This window comes from Prionailurus viverrinus, chromosome C1, assembly GCF_022837055.1.
Source record: "Prionailurus viverrinus isolate Anna chromosome C1, UM_Priviv_1.0, whole genome shotgun sequence".
Lineage (NCBI taxonomy): Eukaryota > Metazoa > Chordata > Mammalia > Carnivora > Felidae > Prionailurus > Prionailurus viverrinus.
In genome coordinates this window covers 151,858,489-151,876,455 of record NC_062568.1, presented here as the reverse complement: position 1 = coordinate 151,876,455, position 17,967 = coordinate 151,858,489, and the positions used below count along the sequence as shown (strand labels likewise).

The 17,967-nt window shown below is 35.0% G+C and overlaps 2 pseudogenes; both read left to right on the top strand.

Moving 5' to 3' along the window:
• The first annotated feature begins 456 nt into the window (after positions 1–456).
• On the top strand, positions 457–893 carry LOC125173946 (nuclear nucleic acid-binding protein C1D-like; annotated as a pseudogene).
• A 14,642-nt stretch (positions 894–15,535) lies between these two features.
• On the top strand, positions 15,536–16,572 carry LOC125171736 (14-3-3 protein zeta/delta-like; annotated as a pseudogene).
• The last annotated feature ends 1,395 nt before the right edge of the window (positions 16,573–17,967 follow it).

Genomic DNA, 17,967 nt, shown 5'->3' with positions numbered 1-17,967 from the left:
CCCACAAAACAACCCAGCAGGAGAATGGAATGATATATTCCTACAATGGAATAGTATATAACAGTGAAATAAATGAACTATATCCTCAACAACATAGATTCACTTTAGAAATCTAATTTTAGATTTTAGGACTAGTGAGTCAAAGAAGACTTAGTATGACATCACCTTTATACCTGAAAAGTCATGCAAAACTAAAAAATAAGTAGGAAAGGGACAAGATCAGGGAAGAACAAAGTTTGACTCTATAGCATGGTAGTGTTTGTGGTTCTTAAGCAGGGTAGTGTATTTATGGATGCTCATTTTTAGCATTTTAGTACAAGTAAAATGCAAAAATTAGATAAGAGGAAATATCAAAAATAGCAATAGCTAAGAATTTTCCATAATATAAAACAAATTCTTCAGATTAAAAACTGCACTCTCCAGAGACAGGAATAGAAGGCCAGCAAGCTGGTCATAATGGCAGGTGAGGAAATTGACAAACACTACTCAGTAGAAATTCAGGAGTATTTATCAGGAGTATTTACCAACAATTGAGAATTCCATTGGTGCTGTGGATGAGATGCTGAAGACCATAATGTCTATTTCTAGAAATGAGTTGTTGCTAAAGTTGGACCCTCTTGAATAAGCAAAAGTTGATTTAGTTTCTGCTTACACATTAAATTCATTGTTTTGGGTTTATTTGGCAACTCAGCAAGTTAATCTTAAGGAATATCCAGTAAAGCAGGAATTGGAAAGAATCAGAGTACACATGAATAGAATTAAGGAAACAACACAAGAAAAAGGCTGGCAAGTTGGGTAGAGGTGCAGCTTCAAGATTTGTGAAAAATATCCTTTGGGAACCAAAACCTAAAAATGCATCCAAAGTTGCCAATAAAGGAAAAAATAAAAACTAAAAAAAATGCATTCCCCCAAAGTAATGCATTTATAAAAGTAAAAATAAGAAAGTAAATACACGCATATTATGAAATTTGTGATTTCTTAGAAGATTCCAGACAGAAAAGACAAATTTTCTAAAAGACACCTCTTCAGGAGCACCTGGGTGGCTCAGTCAGTTAGGCATTGGACTCTTGATTTTGGCTCAGGTCATGATCTCACCATTGGTGAGATCAAGCCCCATGTCAGGCCTGTCCTTGGGAATCTGTCTGTCTTTCTCTGCCCCTCCCCTGCTGGCATGCACATGCGCTCTCTCTCTCTCTCTCTCTCTCTAAAAAAAATAAATAACCTTAAAAAAAATCCTTGTGAAGGAGATGGTCATTTAAAAAGACACTCTTCAGACAGAGAACGAAAGATGTGGGGTGCCTGGCTGGCTTAATCAGTAGAGCATGAGACTCTTGATCTCAGGGGTGTGAGTTCAAGCCCTGTGTTGGGCATGGGGACTACTTAAAAATTAAAAATAAAAAAGACAAAAGATCAGATATACAGAAAATAATGAAAAATAAAGTAGTAAATATGAAGGTAAATAGAAGGTAATTTTGACTACATAAAACAATAACTACAATAGCATGTGGACATTTTTAAAACTGAAAATTCACAATGGTAATAAATTACAACAATAAATAAGTTGAGAGTGAAATATTAAAGTTAAATGTTAAAAAACATTAAATGTTTTTTAATGTTTATTTATCTTTGTGAGAGCAGACAGAGTACAAGTGGGAGAGGGACAGAGATAGAGGGAGACACAGAATTCCAAACAGGCTCCAGGCTCCGAGTTGTCTGCACAGACGCGGGGCTCGAGCTCATGAACTGTGAGATCATGACCTGAACCAAAGTCAGAGGCTCAACCAACTGAGCCACTCAGGCACCCTAAGAGCGAGATATTAAAGTGTCCTAAGGTCCTTGAGCTCTCCAGGAGAATAATAAAAGTACTAACTTTAAACACTGATAAGTTAAGAATTCATGTAATAACTTCCATGGTAACCACTAAAAGACTAGAAATATTGTGTATAGCTTCTAAACTAGCCAAAGGAAACATGGATTGAATTTTTAAAAATTTAATCCAAAAGACAGCAAGAAATGAGAATAAAAGAAATGAGAGAGGCAAAGGTGTTTACAAAAGATCTCTCTAAAATATTGGAGGTACAGAAATATTAGCAATAAAAGTGTGACTCAAAGTATGCCATGGAGACATTCATGAATAGAAAGCTAGTAGAGCTGTATTGCTATCAGTTAAACAGGCTTTAAGTCAAAAACTTTCCCAAATTATACAGAAAGCTATGCAACAATTCTCACTTCTTATATACTGAATATAGCCTCAAAATAAATACGGGGAAAAAAGTAACAGAACAAAAGAAAGAACTTCACAATCATAGTGGGAGACAACAAAATGATTTTTTTCAATTATTGAAAGAATAAGCAGACAAAAAATTAGTAAAGATACAGACTTCAATGAAAATAGTAATTGACCTAAGGGGTGTACATTGGATACTGCACAAAAGAAGTGTAAAATATACATTCTTTTCAAACATTCACAGAAATTATTTCAACTCATTTTAAAGGAATGAAACTACAGATTTTATTTATTTTTTTAACATTTATTTATTTTTGAGACAGACAGAGACACAGCATGAACGGGGGAGGGGCAGAGAGAGAGGGAGACACAGAATCGGAAGCAGGCTCCAGGCTCTAAGCCATCAGCCCAGAGCCCCACTCGGGGCTTGAACCCGCGGACCGCGAGATCGTGACCTGAGCTGAAGTCGGACGCTTAACCGACTGAGCCACCTAGGCGCCCCAACTATAGACTTTTATTTGCAGCTAAGCTAAAAATAAAATTTTTAAGAAGTAGAAAAAACAACTAAGTTTGGAAATTAAGATACATCTAAATAATGTATTATTAAAAGAATTATAAACATAAAATATTTCAAATTGAGCAGTAACAAAAGTATAGGAAGCCAAAATGTGTGAGATGTCGCTAATTAAATACATATATTACATAAGATGAAGAACTGAAAATTGATGAACAAAGTATGTATCCTAAGAAGTTTTAAAGGTTCATCTGTATTTTAGGGCCACTATAATTCATTTACTTTGCCATAAAAGAACACACTGTTTGAATATACCAAAAATATAGTTACCTACTCTCTTTTAGGAAACATTTGGGATTTTCCAAGCTTTTACTGTTCTAATGTAGCTACAGACTTTACTATAAACATCTCTGCAGTGAAAGCTTGAGTTTCTTTTGGGTAAATATTTAAGAATAGAATTGTTGAAATGTTGGGTTTGTGAACAAATGAAGTTGTTATTCTGATTTATATTCCAGCAGTAAGTAAAAAAGATATTCCACATCCTCTCCAACACTTAGGTTACTGGACTTAGTATCTGCCATTCAAGTGAATGTGAAATGTGATTGGGAAATGGCATCTCACTGTGGCTTTGAGTTGCATTTTCCCTTCACAGCTGGGGTTTAATATCTGTTTATCACCCATGATAACATGATAAACATGTGTTTATCAGCCACGGTTTTTCCTGTCCATGGTTTTTGCTCATTTTTCTATTGAGTAGTTTTTTTCCTTATAGTTCTTTTATATTCTTTAAAAATATTTTTTAGTTTATTTATTTATTTTGACAGAGAGAGAGAGAGAGAGAAGGGGGGGCAGAGGTGGGGGAAGAGGAGAGAATCCCAAGCAGTTTTCATGCTGTCAACACAGAGCCTGACTTGGGGCTTAATCTCATGAAACATGAGATCATGACCTGAGCTGAGATAATGACCAGAGCTAAGATCAAGAATGGAACCCTTAACTGACTGAGCCACCCAGGCACCCTTATTTCTTTTCTATTCTTGAGGTATAGTTGCTATAAATACTATCTCCTAGTTTGTAACGTGTTATTTTCTTTATTGTAATAAAATATACATAAAACCATTTTTGTGAAAAAAAGGTTTATGTATTTATTTTGAGAGAGACATAGAGACAGAGAGTGAGCGGTGTAAGGGTAGAGAAAGAAAGGCAGAATCCCAAGCAGGTTCCGTGCCGTCAGTGCAGAGCCAGACACAGGGCTCGAACTCACAAACTGTGAGATCATGACCTGAGCCAAGATCAAGAGTCAGACATTTAACCGTCTGAGCCACCCAGGCACCCCCATTACAACCATTTTTAAGTGTGCAATTCAGTAGCATTCCACACATTCACTCTGTTGTGCCAGCATCACCACCAGTCATCTCCAGAACTTTTTCATTATCTCAGACTGAAATTCTGTACTCATTAAACAATAACTCCCCATTCCCTCCACCCCTCTGCCTCTCATAACCACTATTCTCCTTTCTTTCATTATGAGTTTGTTTATAAGTTCACCTCATATGAGTGAATCATATAATATTTTTCCTTTTATATTTGGCTTATGTCACTTACCATGTTTTCAAGACTCATCCATATTGTACAGTAATATTCTATCATATGTATAGACCACATTTTATTTATCCATTCACCCATTGATAGCTATTTGGGTTGTTTTCCACATTCTAGCTATTTTGAATAATGCTGCCATGAACATTGGCATACAAATATCTGTTCAGGTCCTTGCTTTCTGTAATATGTTATATTTACTATATTAAAAGGTTCTTTGATAAAAAAGATACTAATTTTATATAGTCTTGCTAAAAATCATTCCCTACACCAAGATCAAGAAGGCATTCTATGTTTTCTTTATGCAGCAATAAGAATGAAGTAATGTAATATGGTCATAAATTCCAGAATATTATATACAATATAATATCTCTTACAAAGTTAAAAGAAATTAAAATTATACTATTCTTTTAAAGGAATACATATATATGATAATATTTTAAAACATTGAATAAATTATTAAAAACAAGACTCAGGAGAGTGGTAGCCTGGGGAAGGGGTGGAGGCAGGGGGAGGGATTAGACTAGAAGGACAAAGAAAAGTGTATGTTAAAGGGATTGGCATGATGTTGTAAGATAATTTTTAAAAATCTAAAAAATTGTTGGAATTAATTATCATTTATAAGATTAGTAGATTAAAAAATCTATAAACAGAAATCAGGTTTTATACTGGCAACAAAGAAAATGGTATTAAAAAAACAGTGCAGTACAAAGATATGATGTACATAGGAAGATGTGCAAGATCTTTATAGAAAAATTATAAAATTTACTGAAAGACAATAAAAAGACTCTAAATAAATGGAAAGACATACTGTGGTCATGGACTAGAAAAATCATTATTTTAAAGGTGTCAGTTCTCTCCCAAACGATCTATAGACTTGAAGCAATTCTAGTCAAAACCTAAACGGACTGTCGGTGTCTATACAAATGCAGGACTAGAATAGCATATTCAATAGTGTATGGAAATTTATAGGGCCAATCATAGCCAAGATCTACCAAATATGAAAATGTATTATAAAGCTGTAAGTAAGACTGTATAGGATTACTGCTTAAGGAGTTAGTTATATGTTAGGAGTTGATGCAAAAAATACAAGCTATTCAACCTCTATCTTATTTATATATGTTCCTTAATATTTCTTGATTTTTAATATGGCATTTGGCTATTTTCCTATTTAATAATGATTAAATAAGTAAGATGAAAAGGTTTAATGGATATTAACTCAAAAGGAAGTTATGCTACAGGACTCTGTCCCTGTGTTTTTTATATTTAAGATTCTTAAACAACACAGAATAATGAAAGTCTTAGGTTTCAAAATCATCTCAATATTTTTTAAATTTGCATATACTATGCATTTTATAAAAATATTTTATAGGCATTATCATATTTAATCTTTATAGTAAACCTCTGAAATAGAGAATGTAATTTTGGGTGGAACAAGTTGGAACTCATTATTGCCTAAAGCCAGCAGAATTTAATGGACTGAATTAGTTTTAAAAGATGACTTATGCAAATATGGATGGACGGGATCTAGTTCAATGGCAATTTTTATGGAGTTGAAAAAGAGTCTTAATATGAGAAAAGATAATACTAAACAGAAATACAAATGTTTTAGTGTGTTTAATAGTAGCAAAATATACATTTCAAGGGAAGTGATGGCAAATTGTACTCTGCATTGGTCAGATAATACTAGGAATGCTGTGTTCAGTTCCAGGTACCATATTTTGAAAGACATGAATAAACTAGAGAACATCTTGGGGTGCCTGGGCGGCTCAGTCAGTTGAGCGTCCGACTTCAGCTCAGGTCATGATCTCACAGCTCGCGAGTTCGAGCCCTGCATTGGGCTCTGTGCTGACAGCTCGGAGCCTGGACCCTGCTTCCGATTCTGTGTCTCCCTCTCTCCCTCTCTGCCCCTAACCCACTCGCATTCTTTTCTCTGTCTCTCTCAAAAATAAATATACATTAAAAAAATTACAAAAAAACAACAACTAGAGAACATCTGCTGGGGAAAGACCGAGATGATTAAAAAATTAAAACTGTCATGAGAGGAATGGTTGAGATTATCCTGGAACATGTAAGCTTTCATCAAATATTTTAAAAAGCATCCTGTAAAAAGAGAAATAGAATTATTTAAAGTTGGCTCAGAGAATAGATATATGGCCAACAGATGAAAATTATAGGAATACATGTTTAAATTAAGTGAAGAACTTTTCTAATAATTCAAAATGTCCAACTTATCCTCAAGGTTTGGTATTGTGCGATTAAATTCCAGATAAGTGGCTATTTTTTTTTTTGTTCTCATTTATTGAGGCATAATCTGCACAGAATAAAGTGCACTAATCTTAGGGTTTTGTGGGTTTTTTTTATTTTTATGTAGGTAAACCACCATCCAAATCAAGATACAATACATTTTCCAGAACCCAGAGATAAGAGCTGTGCTGTCATGGAACTTACAATCTAGTGAAGACAAACATTAGAGAAGTACAATAAAATTTGACAATGTGGAAGCTCTAAAGGTGCTCTGAGAGCATCTAGTGGAGCCTGACTGATCCAGGGGTAAGGTAAAGTATCTCAAGGATGTGACATCTAAACAGAGACTTTGGAGAAGAGGAGAAGTTAACCTAACAGAGGATGAGTTTGTTGGGGAGATTTTTGTAAGATGGGTACAGTATATGCAAAGTTCCACCCTTCAAAAAGCAAAAGAGAGCATAAAGTATTCAAGAAAGAGTCAACTCTGAAGGGAAACAGAATAAAAATTCAGATAAGCAAGCACCAAGCAACTGCATTATTTTCCTTTAGCTGATCCTAAAAAGCTTCTATCATCTTCATATAATATTGATGAGAAAGAAACCAATTGACTTGAACAAATAAAAGAATATGGTAGCTTTTCTTCTCTGAATTTCCAGAACCTTCTGTTTAGGCCAAAGTCCCCTTTCCTAACTCTGACCTCTCAATTTCACCCCAGGCTTCCCATGCTTTATTTCTTATATCTTGTAGTACCTGATTTTTCCAGCTGCTTATTACATAAATATTTCTCTTGGGCTACTGTATGTTTTAGGTGAAAGACTTGATTCTTATGTCCTCAAGGATGAGAAAGAAGATGAAAGAAGCAACTGATACTTTGTTAGGAAACATCTTTATGGAATAAAAATTACTGAACTATATCATGTGTCCCAGTCCAGAAAAAAAAGGGTCTCATCAAAGTGCTATTAACTATAAAATAAAAAAATGTCCTTATTAAGAAAAATACTAACAATTACTATAAATTAAAATTTCAAAATTTGGGGGTACTCATTTCAATTATATCCATACTTTTTGTAGCATGCCTTGATTATAATTTTCTATGAATTTTAATAACAGCTAAATTCATTGAAAGCTTATTCTGTTCTAAGATCTTTATATGTATTTATTTATGTAATTCTTACAACAACATATGAGGTAGCTACTATTATTATGACTATTTAACAGATGAGGAAATTGCCCACAGGCACATAGCTGGTAAGAAACAGAGTCTAACACAGGGAATCTGATTTCCGGATCTTCCAGCCCTAAAAGAGTGCTTGTTAATGATGATGATGAAAATATTGTAACTGTAGGAAACACCTGATTGGTAGAGAGGCTCAGTGTGCTTCACTGCCTCCCTCTTCACTTGGATCTAAAGCATCTTTCCAGCCCTCTCCCAACGCTGACCCACAAACCTGCTAAACTATTCTATGTACTAATTAGTGAGTCAGTAGTCTTTTCTATTCTTGTTGTAATGTAATGATAAAAGGATTAGGTTTGGAATCAGAGGCTTCCATATACCATTAGTTATATGACCCTGAGCAGGTTACGTAATTTCTCTGAGCCTCAGTTCCTCATTGCTAATAGGAAAATGAAGAGCATTGTAAATTATAAAGTACTGGGGGGGGGGGGGGATACTAAATTATTGACATGTGTATCAAAAACTCTTTAAGGGAGTTTTATTCCTGGATGTAATGTCTTAACTCATAGGTGAATTTTTATAATAATATCAGGTGATACAGGTAACTGATACAAGAGTTAATTTGGGAACTGAGAGGATCTTTCTGCATCCTTTGAACAAACATCAAAAACAGGTGTCTAGTGTTCCCACTTAACTTCCATATAGTCATATATTTCCATATAATACTCAGGTTCACAAGTTAAAATATATGTATCTCCCATAATGAACATTTACCCTCCAATCTATTAGCAATCTACTAGCAGAATATTGGGAGATGCAAAGGACTAGGCTATTTGTGACTGCTTTGGTTTTGTACTGTCCTAACCAGACCTCTGAACAGTAAATTGTTCTGCATGCACATCCTAATGAGCACCAAGCTTCAAAGAGGTCCCACAGACATTTCAGCAAGAGGCTTTCATTTGGTACAAACCCCAGATTACTGCTGGAAGGCTGTTTTGTATTTTTGAATGGCTGGAAAATATACTACCTTTTAAAACTGTAATTAACTATTGTTTTCTTAAGCATAAGTCATTGAATTTGGTCATATGCCACCTCTGGATTTGTTGATATAAATTTGTATTTGGGAATATTAATAGCAAAATATAATATACAATCCTTGTCCACACAAATTGCAGTAAATTACAGTTCGCCAAATTGCCGTACAAAGAGGAAAATAGAAATGGTTGTGGATTTCATAAAGCAAACATAGTATTCCAAAAATAATTACAGAGTTGTCACCTTAAAATATACAATTGTTTCTCAAAAGTGATCAGTATTAAGTAAAGACACTTTTATCCACATTAGATATCATTGACTTCATAATTACAATCTCTTCCCCCCCATCTACTTTTTTGGTATTTATTTCAGAAAAGTTGGTTCTTTTTCTTTATTTTTCTGAGAAAAAAGGTAAAGTATAAAAACATTTATATGTGTACACAAATTTTATTTGGAAAAAATTATATGCCACTGATATTATATGATTCATTAACTAACAATATAATCCATTAAGTATGGAGAATTTGTTATATTTTAAGACACTATGAAACAAAGTCAGTTGTTTATTGGTTTTGTTTTGCTTTTGAAGCAATGCTCTCTTGAGCAAACTGAAGTTATTAGAAAACAGGCCTTTTCAGCTTCCACTGTCCTATGCAAACTTTAGTTTTAAATAAATAAACTATATATATACAAACATATATACAAAGCATATGTAAATGTTCACATAGTACACAAGTTTCTTATATATTAAGTTTATATTGAAAAAACAGAAACATCCATTTCTCAACATACAACTAAAAAACAAAACAAAACAAAAAAACAAAAAACAACTTTAAAATCTATGTTCAGTCCTGAATAACTGAATAAAAGATGGCTGAGAAATCTTGGAAGCCAACAAGTACACAAACATGGAAATTAAGAATTGTCCTCTAAAATAAAGTTGTAATCAAAATGTTTATCAATAAAAGTCTATGGGTCTCTATGTTTTAATGACTTTCAGAGCTAAGTAGAAGTGATTCAAGCTTGATTCCAAATTTTTTATAACCATTTTATACCATTATACAACCAAATTAAAAGTTCACCAAAAGCTGATGAATCCTATAGTATATTCGGTTGTTTTATGTAAGCTCAACTCAGAGGGGGAAAGTCACAAGGGGTTGATTTTTAATGCTAATTTTGATTTCTAATGCTTACAATAAATTAAGTCAACCACGTTCTAAGTTCCGGACTGCCACACATGATCTAAAATGCTCTGTGGGGATAAAACACTTTAGAAGCTTATAATTCCTACAGAGTGTTTTGATTATTTTATACAAACTAAACTCAAACAGCAAAAAATTTCACAAGGGAAATTGTTGTGTGGTTTAAAGCCATATAATCTGTTTTCAACCCTTGTCTTTGCCTTCAGTTAAAGGCATACTCATTAACTTGAAACAATAAACTCAAACCTTAACATTTCTGGAAAGAATTCAATTCAGAACTTTGGCAGTATCGATGGTAAATATTACACACATGCCTAATGTGATCTTATACAGATACACAGGACATGTAGGTAACGTAGGCAATGCCAAAGTTTTAAATGAGCAACAGATATACTGTATATCATTGCCTTGTATATGGGTATTATCTCCTCACACACATATGCAAAACTCTGGCTTTCTCAGTACTGAATTGGAAGCTGTGGTTATAATTTAAACATCTATTTAGAGGATAAATGTAGAATAGAATTGAAGTGGTATTAATTATATATCACATAAAGAAATGCTGATCAATAACAAATTAAAAAAAGAAAAAAAGGTTGGGCCATTCATAGACTAAATAGACTAAAAAATAACTATCCACTTGAGGTTTATAGTTAAAAAGGAATGACACAGGCTAAGTAAACAACCTCCTAACACCTTAGCTAAATGTGATGGAAATGGATTAGGCATTAACACAGGGAAAAGAGAAAAAAATGGATTTTTTAAATGAGTAATCATTTTATTTCTTTGTATAAAACTAACCTGAGTTAAATTTAGGTGGAAGAGATAGTAGGATGCAGCATTTTATAAAGAGAAGGAAATATTGTTGGAACAAGTAGAGAAAAAAAGAAAAGACCTAGAAGGCAGAGAGATTCAGGAAGGAAGAAACTATGTTCACAGGTCAGAACAGTCCACAGCTTGGCACATATTTCACTTATGAGTGTCTAAAACATAATCAGATAGTTTAACCCACTCAAACATAAAATAAGACCATGAACAGGCAAGAGAAAAACAGAATGTGGTGGTTCTAAACAATTTTTCAAAGTTACAATTCTCCCACACTAGCTATACATTTGTCTTTGTAATAGCAAGGCTGGAAATCACTAATCCATACAGAACTAGGCATTGTATATCTTTTGAAAAATTGTCACATATTCACTCTTTGTTTTAAAAGAGCGAACATAACAAAGTACTTCCATAACGAAGTAAAACCATGACAAAGAAAGTTCCATTTAATTACAAATAGGTTTGCCCAAGAGAAGCCATGACTCTATCTCCTCAAATTTAGGGATTATTTTCAAAATTTTACTGGAGTGTAAACAAAATATCTACTGCTGCCTCCATCCCCACCATTCTAGCCCCAACCCTAAACACTATGGATTTTGAGAATATTAGCAGAGTAACCTCTAGCTCTATCTATATTGTTCAAACCTGATATACCTTATATAAATATGTGCCATAAGTTGTAGTATCTATTCAAAGTCTTCCACCTGCTACTTCTATGCTATATTTTCATTTACTGACTCATTTAGTTGAAGGGGATTTACTGAGTTCCAGACACTGGCACTGTAAATAAGACATTCATGAATCCCAGCCTTGAGGAGTCAAGAGCCTAGCAGTGTATTTTGATAAGTTTCAATATAATATGGTAAATGCGAGGATATGGGAAATACAGATTATTATAGGAGCACTTAAGAGAAATACCCAATTGTTGTGGTATAAGATGGAGAATCAAGATAGGCTTCCTGAAGGCTGAGATCTAGAGGTGCAGCTCCATCTAAGTAGGAGACAAGTGAAAATTAATTTCTAACTTATTTCCTATACCCTTGTAAAATCTTATCAGTTACTAAAGGACTTCATATATTCCTTTTGCTTAAGTCTTTTCATGGCACATTCTGGTTTAAACCCTTGCTATTCTGGTCATTATCTCAATGTTTATCCATCTAAAGAAGTTTACCATTGTCCCTTGCATTTTTTTTAAAATTAATATCTAACATTTATCAAATGCTTACTGAAGGCTGGGTATTAATTCTATGTGTTTTACCCATTTTATCTCAATAATCTTCTTGACAACTTTATGAGACAGGTATATTACTATGTTCATTTCACAAATGAGGAGTCTGAGGCTTAGAGTGTTTCAATAATTTACTCATGGTCAGCTAGCTGGTAAATTGTACAGCCAAGACTTGTATCAGGTCTCATTTGAATCTTCAGCCTGCGTTCTTGGCCACTATCATCTACTGCCTTCTTCCCTTTTGCTACTCCAAAGCCCAAGTTAACCCCATCTCCACCATGTATCCTCTTTCTGCAGAAGCTGAAGTGGAATACTTCCAGGCACAGGAAGAAAACAACACTTTTCAACTAAAACAATGTGAAAAAGCCCTATGATGCCATTACCCTAATACCCAAATCAGACAAAAATATTATAAGAAAATTAAAACTACAGACTAATATCTCCCATGCAGAAAGATGCAAAATCCTCTAATAATGTATAAAAAGAATTATTATACCATGACCAAGTGGGAGTTATTCCAGGCAGGTAAGGTTGGTTCAGCATTCAAAAATTCATGTAATCCATTACCTTAACAGGCTAAAGAAAAAAAAATCACATGCTCATATCTCACATGCTTGTAGATGCAAAAAAAAAAAAAAAAAGGATTTAATAAAATCCCATTCAAACTAGGAATAGAGGGAACTTCCTCAACTTGATAAATAAAATCTACAACAAACAAACAAAATAAAATAAAATAAAAAATCCTGCTTCTAACATCATGCATAATAGTGAAAAATTAGAAGCTTTCCCACTAAGACCAAGAACAAGGCAAGGATGTCCCCTCTCACTTTTTTAACAGTACTAGAAATACTGGAAGTCCAAACTAATGTAATGAGAGAAGGAAAGGGGGAAAAAAAGGTATACAGATTAAGAAGAAAGAAATAAAACTGTGTTTGTTCACAGATGACATGGAAAATCCCAAAGAATCAACAAAAAACCTCCCGGAACAAATAAGTGATTATAACAAGGTGGCAAGATACAGAGTTAACATACCAAAATCATTCACTCCCCTATATCTGAGCAATGAGCAATTGGAATTTAAAATTAAAAACACCATACCATTAGCAGTCCCCAAAATGAAATACTTAGGTATAAATCTAACAAAATGCATTCAAGATATATATAAGGAAGACTACAAAGCTGTGATGAAAGAAATCAAAGAACTAAAATTTGGATAGATATTCCATATTCATGGATAGGAAGACTCAATATTGTCACAATGTGAATTCCTTCTAACTCGATAGATTAAATGCAATTCCAATAAAAATCCCAGCAAATTATTTTATGGATATCTGATTTATGACACCAAATAACCAACATAATATTGAAGGAGAAAAACAAAGTCAGAGGACTGACACTGTCATATTTCAAAACTTACTCAAAGCTATAGTAATCAGCACAGTATGATATTGATGAAAAATAGACAAACCAGTGGGACAGAATAGAGAGCTAAGAAACAGACCATCACAAATACTGTCAACTGATCTTTGACAAAGGACCTAAGGCAACAAAATGCAGGAAAAATTGTCTTTTTATTTTTATTTTTAATTTTTTTAATGTTTATTTATTTTTGAGAGAGACACACAGTGTGAGTGGAGGGGCAGAGAGAGAAGGAGACACAGAATCGAAAGCAGGCCCCAGGCTCTGAGCTGTCAGCACAGAGCCCAATGTGGGGCTTGAGCCCACAAACCATGAGATCATGACCTGAGCTGAAGTCGGACACTCAACCGACTGAGTCACCGAAGCACCCCAAAACTGCCTTTTTAACAAATGGTGCTGAACCACTGGACAACCACATGCAAAAAAATGAACTTAGACACAGACTTTACACCTGTCACAAAAATTAACTAAAAATGGAAGATAGATCTACATGCAAAATGCAAAAATATAAAACTCCTAGAAGATAATATAGAAGAAAATCTAGATGACCTTGGGTGTGTTGATGACTTTTTAGATACAGCCCCAAAGGCAGGGAGAGAAATAATTAATCAGCTAGACTTCATTAAAATTAAAAACTTCTCTATGAGAGACACTGTTAGGAACATGAAAAGACAAACCACAATATGGGAAAAAATACTTGTAAATGATATGTCTGATAATTAACTGATATGAAAATATACAAAAAACTTAAAACTCAACAATAAGAAAAGAAAAACTATTTTAAAATGAGCCAAAGAGCTTAACAGAACCCATACCAAAGAACAAAAATAGATACCAAATAAGCATATGAAAAGATACTCTGGTCGCCTTGGTGGCTCAGTTGGCCAACTTGGCTTAGATTAACGATCTCATGGTTTGTGGGTTCAAGCCCTGCATCAGGCTCCATGCTGACAGCACAGAGCCTGCTTGGAATTCTCTCTCCCTCTCTCTCTGCCCCTCCCCAGCTCATTCTCTCTCTGTGTCAAAATAAATAAATAAACTTTAAAAAAGATATGCCACATCATACATCATCGAGGGAATGAAGTACCACTACACACCTATTAAAATGGCCAAAATCCCAAACACTGGCAACACCAAATGCTGGTGAGGATGTGGAGCAACAGGAATTTGCATTCATTGCTGGTAGGAATGCAAAATAGAACAGCCACTTTGCAAGACAGCTTGGTAGTTTCTTACAAAATTAAATATGCTCTCTTACTATACATCCCAGCAATGTGCTCCTTGGTATTTACCCAAATAGGTTGAAAAAATTACGTACACACAAAAGCCTGCATACAGCTATTTATAGAAGTTTTATTCATAATTGTCAAAATTTGAAAGTAACCAAAATGGCCTTCAGTAGGTGAATGGATAAATGAACTGGCATATCCATACAATGGAATATTATTCAACACTAGAAAGAAATGAGCTATTAAGCCATGAAAAGGCATGGAAGAATCTTAAATGTATACTACTAAGTGCATAAAGCCATTCTGATACATACTGTATGATTCCAATTATATGATATCCTAGAAAAGGCAAAAATATGGAGACTCCAAGATCAGTGTTTGCCAAAGGATGAGGGGCAGAGGGTATAATAGGCAGAGCACAGGGGATTTTTAGGAAATATTCTGAAACAGTTCTGAAATATACTACAGTGGTGGATACATGTCATTGTACATTTGTTAAAACCTGAAAATGTACAACTCAAGACTGAGCTCTAATGAGAACTATGGACTTTGGGTGACAATGATGTGTCCATGTAGATTCACCAGTTATAGCAAACACACCACTCTGGTGTGGTACATTGAGTGTTGGGGAAGCTGTGAATGTATGGGGATGGGAGCACATGAAAACTTTGTACGTTCTGCTTAATTTTGCTGTGAACCTAAAACTGCTCTAAAAAATAAAATCTATTTTTTTTAAAGATAAACTCCTGAGAGCCTCAGCCTTACTTACAGTGCTGCCCAGAGAGCGCTGAGCCCTCATCCATCCACTGCCACCCACTCTGAACACAAAACATGTGGTCATGGATAAAAATGAGCTGGGGCAGGGGCCAAACTGACCGAGCAAGCTAAACAATATGATTACATGACAGCCTTCATGAGATCTGTAACTGAGCAAGGAGCTGAATTATCCATTGAGGAGAGGAGTCTGATCTCAGTTGCTTATAAAAATGTTGTAGGAGCCCATAAGTCTTCACAGAGGATCGTCTCAAGTATCGAGCAAAAGACGTAAAATGCTGAGAAACAACAACAGATGGATGGAGAATACAGAGAGAAAACGGAGACCCAGCTAAGAGATATCTGCAATGATCTACTGTCTCTTTTGGAAGAGTGTTTGATCCCCAGTGCTTCACAAGTAGAAAGCAAAGACTTCTATTTGAAAATGAAAGGAGGGGCGCCTGGTGGCTCAGTCAATTAAGTGTCCGTCAGACTTCAGCTCAGGTCATGATTTCATGGTTCCTGGGTTCAAGCCCTGCATCGGGCTCTGTGCTGACAGCTCAGAACCTGGAGCCTGCTTCAGATTCTATGTCTCCCTCTCTCTGCCCCTCCCCTGCTCATGCTCTTTCTCAGTCTCTCAAAAATAAATAAACATTAATTTTTTTTTTTAATGGAAGGAGACTCCTAGCATTACTTGCCTGGGGTTGCTGCTGGTGATAGAAAGGGATTGTGGATCAGTCACAACAAGCATACCAAGAAGCTTTTGAAATCAGCAAAAAGGAAATGCAACCAGAGCATCCTATCAGATTGAGTCAGGCCCTTAACTTCTCTGTCTTCTATTTGGAGATTCTGAACTCCCCAGAGAAATCCTGCTCTCTTGTAAATACAGCTTTTGATGAAGCCATTGCTGAACTTGGTACATTAAGTGACGAGTCATAAAAAAGATGGAATGCTAATAATGTAATTACTGAGACACAACTTGACATTGTGGACATCAGATACCCAAGGAGATGAAGCTGAAGCAGGAGGAGGAAGGGAAACTCACCAGCCTTCTGACTTTTGCCTGCCTCATTCTAAAATTTACACAGTGGACCATTTGTCACCCATGCTGTCCCACAAATAATTTTTTGTTTACAATTTATGACAGGTTTATGCTACTTCTTTTTAAATTTCCATTTTTCTCATGTGGTTTTTATGTTTACCATCAGGGGAGTAGAACCAGTTAATATTTAGGGAGTTATCTGTTTTCATCTTGAGTTGGCAAATACAGGGATGTGGAATTTTTATACTAGTTATAAACGTTTGGCATAATACTTGGTACATTGTGGTCTCACAAAGGCCAGTGTTAAAACTGCTACCATGTCTCAGCGGAGAAAACTGCCTACATACTGGTTTATCCTGGTGGGGAATAAAAGGAATAATTGGCTCCATGGGGTGCCTAGGTGGCTCAGTCAGTTGAGGGTCTGACTTCAGCTCAGGTCATGATCTCGCGGTTCGTGAGTTTGAGCCTCACGCCGAACTCTGTGCTGACAGCTCAGACTGGAGCCTGCTTTGGATTCTGTGTTTTCCTCTCTCTCTGCGCCTTCCCTGCCCATTCTCTCTCTCTCTCTCTCTCTCTCTCTCTCTCTCTCTCTCTCAATAATAAACATTAAAAAAATTAAAAAAGTAAAAAAAGTAAAAGAAAAAAAAAGGAATAATTGTTTCCAGACACAGTTATAGTTATTGTGGGTACTTTAAGGTTTGGAGCACTTACAAGGCTGTCGTAGAAATGGGTATCCCCTGGATTTTATATGTTGAACCATGTGTAACTGTGGAATACTCATTCTCAGTGTACACATCTTGGACTATAGTTGCAGAAGTGTTCCTTTAGTCGCAGACCAATTTACTCTAGATAAAGGCAGAAACAGTTCATATTCCATTATTTGTAAAGTTACTGCTGTTTGCTTTTGTTATATTTGCTATACTCATTTTATTTGTACATAAATGTTTTAGGCAACCTAAGAACAAATGTACAATAAAGATGCAGTAAAAATAAATTGCTTAATTCCATTACTTTACGTATTTCAAGAACAGCAGCAAAACAAAAATCCTATGTATTTACTTTTTTAGGATTTTTTTTTTTTTGCTTTTGTGATTTCTTTTGTGTGTGTGGGGGGGGGGGGGGGGAGGCAGGAATACTTGCCTAACATGCATGTGCTGTAAAAACAGTTAACAGGGAAATAACTGAGATGATGGCTAGGTTTGTTTAATGTCCTATGAAATTTTCATGAACAATCTAAGTTGTTAAGAACAAGTGTGTTAAGTTCATGTAAGTGGAATAAAAGTTTTATGAGTGGACTTTTCAACTACTTTCTCTATACCATTTCATGCCAATTAGTCTTTGGTTCTGAAACTTCTCTAAAGGAAATTGTTGGAAATTTTTGGAAATTCTTTCCTTATTTCCTCTTGGCAGCAAATGGGCTTTTACCAGGTTTAATACAAAGTTTATCATAACAACCACAGCAAGGTATAAACTCCT